Source organism: Macrobrachium nipponense, chromosome 4, assembly GCF_015104395.2.
Source record: "Macrobrachium nipponense isolate FS-2020 chromosome 4, ASM1510439v2, whole genome shotgun sequence".
NCBI lineage: Eukaryota > Metazoa > Arthropoda > Malacostraca > Decapoda > Palaemonidae > Macrobrachium > Macrobrachium nipponense.
The window spans coordinates 35961680-35966957 of NC_061100.1; the positions used below are offsets into that span (position 1 = coordinate 35961680).

General features: G+C 31.2%; 1 protein-coding gene across 1 annotated transcript in view; it reads right to left on the minus strand.

The window, feature by feature from the left end:
• Positions 1-704: 704 nt before the first annotated feature.
• LOC135210858 (protein LSM12 homolog B-like) overlaps positions 705-5278 on the minus strand; it is a gene marked incomplete in the record, with an annotated part of 46492 nt that continues 41918 nt past the window's right edge. Inside the window, 1 exon segment of the mRNA XM_064243757.1 lies at positions 705-5278. This exon segment is cut by the window's right edge and continues 249 nt beyond it.

The window sequence follows — 5278 nt, forward strand, 5'->3', positions numbered from 1 at the left end:
TTGTACCTAACTGCGGGTCAACCAAGGTGAAAAAAAAAAAAAAAAAAAAAAAAAACAACTTTGGTGTGGCGTTACTTTGGATTTTTAAAATGCCATGATTCAACCATGAGTTCAGTCTGTTTCAATTTATTACTAGGTTTATGGTGAAGAGTATATTTATCAAAGATGTTGGGTTTAGGAAATGTTAATAGCTGACTAGGATGGTTCTTGGTTATGTTCAATTCATCATAATAAATGGGGGGAAAATGGTGTATATGGAGAAAATTTATTTACAATAGACTCATGATTCAGGAATACTGTTTTCAATCAAGTCAATTTGAATCATTTATGCATTCAAGTAACAAATTTATAACTAGGTAGGGTTATCCAGAAAACTCGGCAAATAATTTTAATGTATTGGACTACTCATTTATACAAAACTTTCCATTATGTACTCCATATACTGATCAATCACCTAAAAATTGTACAGGATGAGTTTATGCAAATTTATTGGCAATAAATACTCTTCCTCAGTCAGAAGAGATTAAAGATCAAAACATCTGTGGCATCATCTGTCCGAAACAGTCAACTGACAAGGTTGGTGCTGCAGACTAAATTTCTTTGCTTTGAGTAAAAGAATATTTTATACCTGAATTAATCTATTATTCCAAAAGAAGTGAATATCATAAAGGTGGAAATATATAAATTAAATAAGTAAACAAAACTATACTTCTTTTTTATTTACTGTTTATACATCTCATACATTACAAATAATTGTAACTTCTTTTCTTCCTGGTAATGGTCTCCCTCGAAGCTTGTAACACAATATATCCAATATTTTCTATAAAAAAAGTCGGTGATGCATATGTATATGTATTTGAATATCTGTTCTCATTCATAAATAACGAAAATGATTCACGTAGCCAAAGTCTTAATTCATGATCAGGTTCTTTACCCATACAACTTTGAACCTTATTCTTCTTGCAATGTGAAACAATCTTAGCAACAATATTTCTGATTATGCAAATTGTTACTTTCCTTGAACACCACGATTTTCAAATATAACATCTTTGAAGAACCACTAGGCCTAGGGCTCCTAATTAAACAGTAGAGCATATTCATCAAAAGGCATCTACTGTGTAATCTGTATACTAAGCCAAAGTTCTGTACAATCTTCATCTACACAACCTATTTGTTATAAAACCTATCTGCAGCTTCAACTTCATAAACCATCATGCTTTAGTCCCTCAAAACATTATAACATATTTATTGATGGTTATTTGATTATGCCAAGACAAAAATAAAAATTCTGATAAACAATAATCCTTGAAGTCTGTCCATGCAATCGTTCTCTCATTAACAGATTCAGTCAGTTGTATTAATGAAGCATTTTAATCATCCTGGAATATACATGTCTTCATTCTAACAACCAAATGGTAATTTCATAAAATTTCCGTATGATTAATCACAAAAGAATACCAAGATCAGAGGTGAAATACCTTTCCAAAGGAGACTGAACACAAAACAATAAAAAAATCTAAAAACCTTTGCTTTGATAGTATGCTTGGATTCTTTATTCCATTAACAGTAAAATCACAAAAGGGTTTCCTTACAATATCTGAACATAAAATATGGCATGAATGATAACCAGTGAACACCTGCGGTAGCTGAGGGACTTAAATGCATAACTGGCAAAATATATATACTGTACTTACAAATACTGTACTTGGCTGATTGGTCCAATTAAATCTTGAATAAAAGCAATTCCCCTTAGTTATAAGAAGTAGTTTACGCAATTCCACTAATGCAGGAACAAAACCACTTGCAGTAATCCTCCTCAACCTTGTATTATTACTTAGCAAGCCTTACATATCCTTGAAATTACATGCGTATACCAAATTTGAGTCAAGATGAATGGTCCGTCGAATTCAAAAGTACTTTCCCAGTGTGGTGTTTTAAATACAAAGAAAAGTAAAATGAAACAAAAAATGTAATAACTTCAAGAATGCTGAAAATGTCTAAAGCGGTTAAATAATGTTTGTATCTCTATCCACAAAAATACTGTACTGCAGGTACTTTAAACTACTATTTGGAAAACAAATGAACTGCTTTCTAATCATTTATTGGAAAAAGTTATTAAAAAAGATATCATGACCACTCCTTAATAAGACTGCACTCAGTATACAACCCATCTGTATAGCTTTCGTATGTGTATTCTTGATCTAATAAGTGCCGCAAATACAATCAACAATCTTAAGTTAAAATATAACTTCAATTTAGTATGTTTTCAAGTCCAGGTACTAATAACTACTTATTTTCAATATCTAAAAATTCAGCAGAAGCAAAGAATGCATAATCTTCCACTTATTTGTAGCTTCATTTCGGTAGTATTATGTTTTAACATAATAGCAAGGCATCAAAATAATTTATCTAATATCTTATCACATTTTCTATTCTCGAAGTGCTTCTGATCAAACAAATGGTTGGTCATGGTCAATAACCTTGTGCTTTAGAATATATAACTAGCCCTGACAACGTATGTTTTTCCCAAGAAATTACTCTAAATTCTCTTTTTACTCTATGTATCTTAACACTGCTTGCAAGATTCATGCTTTTGACAATTTTAAGGAATGTAAACCTAATGACCAAGTATAGGATTACTGTAGTGTTGGAAGAGAAAAAAAAATCATGGATACCCAAGATATAAATCAAACTATTTCCAAGGGATTTTTGGAAATGGGTAGGCTTACTATAATTTAAGGATAAATCAAAGTAATGCAGTTACTTTTAAGTAATAGCCTTTCTTAGCAATGGAGAGATTCCAGCTCTCTCTCTCTCTTTCCATTTGGTGTTAGGCAAAAGAAGTTAAAAACTGAAACTATGCCAAGACAGTCAATATACAAGATAGCATTTCAAGACATAAAACTCGGAATGAGATACAGGTTAGATCTGACTTGGGTCCCTAAAACCTTGCAGACACTTTTCAAGATTCTGGATATATATTTCTGACAGAACCCAAGAGCTGCTTTCCCTCAATATCTGTGGATGCCACTTTCCAAACTTAACCTCGGTCAAAAAATAGGGACAAGTAGGCAAAGATGGATGGGCAAATTAAAATGATTTCATTTAAGTCAGAAAGAAAGAAGCATCCACAATCACTGAACATGGAATAGGGTACAGCATTCCAACAAAATAGGTAATCACAGTTAACTTATAACCAAAATAAATAACCTTGCTATGAAATGTCTTTTGTAAATGTATTCTATTAAAAAATCTAAATTTATGATCATTTTTGTAAATGTTTCACAAGAATGAAAAGAGACAGATGACATTACATTCTTGTGATTAAAATGTAAATTAAAAATTGCATAGAATCTCATTCTTTCAGCCAAAGAAAAAGCAAAATGAAAATGCAGTTTAGGTACAATCATGCAATTGCTGTAGAATCTGACTTTCCACCAAGTATCTTCTATCTTTTGGTTACATCTCCATGATGGGTATGAGAATTTTTTCATTGGTGAGGTACAATTCCCACAGACAATCACAATGGTAAAACCTGACTGATTAGCAATAACTTTATAAAAATTATGTATTTTGCTGTTCCATTCCATTTCAAAGGTATCTGAAATTATAAGTATTTGAACTCACTGTATATCAATCTTTCCAAAAATGTTTAAACATATGAATATCCAAAGAGTGAGACTTCATGAAATTAACTTGAAGGAACCATGCAATCCACTAAGAAACACAGGAGTAATGTTTTGAAAAGTACACAAAAATAAGTCATCACTGCTGTGAAATATCAACAACAGTAAAACAGGATGGTAGTTTAAGAATGAAAATGATGACCGCATAAGACTTTGACTCAACATTAAAATCAAAATTACTAAGATGGTATTTGCTATATATAATAATAATAATAATAAAAAACATAATCACCAGAAAAATAAACTTGAAATACTTGAAGCAAATATCTGCATTATCAAAATATTCTTCAATTACAAAAATCTAACCCAGCCTCATATTATTAATTTATTTCAGGCATGGAATTACTACTCAAAATAATCTATCAGTCATTCAAAATTAATGTATTGAGGATATTTTTATGCCATAATAAGCCAAATAGAAAAAATCTAAAACACAAACAAAATAAAATATATACTAACACTGTCTAACAACATATAAGTACCCAGCAACAAAATCACCACATATAGAAACAAACAATTCTTGTACCATGGCTTAGTTCTTGTTTATCTTCTGAAGAAATGCTAAGCACTTACTGTTCTACTACTACTACTAAAAATTTTACCAGCATGATTTTCCAGTACTTAACAATTAAGGAAGATTGTTAAGTAGTTTACCAGACACTGAACTAATTTACTTAGCTGTCATAGGACTGGCCCCAAAATGGCAGAAACAACCAACCATCCCTGACCATGAGTTCTCTTTCCTGCGTTAGGTGTGCGGCACAGGTTAAAACGGCTTAATAAATCATTTGTGGAGATTAAGCATAAACAGTTCGAGAGATTGTCATGAATTGTATGGGGGTCTCATCACCTAACTACCCTGAACTCATAATCAATTACATTTAATTACTGCCATAAAGGGAATGGGAGAATGAATAATTCCAACTTACACTTGCCAACTCATCTGTTCCATAAAGGGAGGGGGACTTCCACATAAAAAAAAACACAATAATCTATTTTGCATAAACAAAAAGCATACTTGAAAAATTTCAGACCCAATAACATTTGGAAAAAGTCTAACAAAATTCCCTAATGAACAATGACAAATTTTGTTCTACAAGGGTACATATACATTTAGCAAACAATAAATTTGGAAGATTACAAAAGATATATAAGCCATGGTTACAAATCATCTCCTCTGTTGGAATCATATTGAAAGGTTTGATTGGAATAACCCAATTGGTGGAAACAACAATTCAACAGAAGTTTATCATCTGTACTAACAAGAAAGATAAAGTCGTCACTTTAAAGAGAATAAATCTTTTGTTATAGACTACACATGCTATGTAAAACAATACGATGGATAAAAACTTAATTCATTGTTTAATATTATGAGATGTAAAATTCTGTGCAGTCCAACTACTGTATAATACAATTTATTTTTTGACAAATCCTCTGTCATTGTAAATAATTCTTCATCTACTTCCTCAGAAAACTGACTGAAAAGATCATGTGATATCCGAAAACTTACATTTTCGATTTTGCATAGAAACAATTTTCATTTTACTGTATCTCCAAAAACCCTTTTCAAAGACCAAGGGGTTTAGATAACC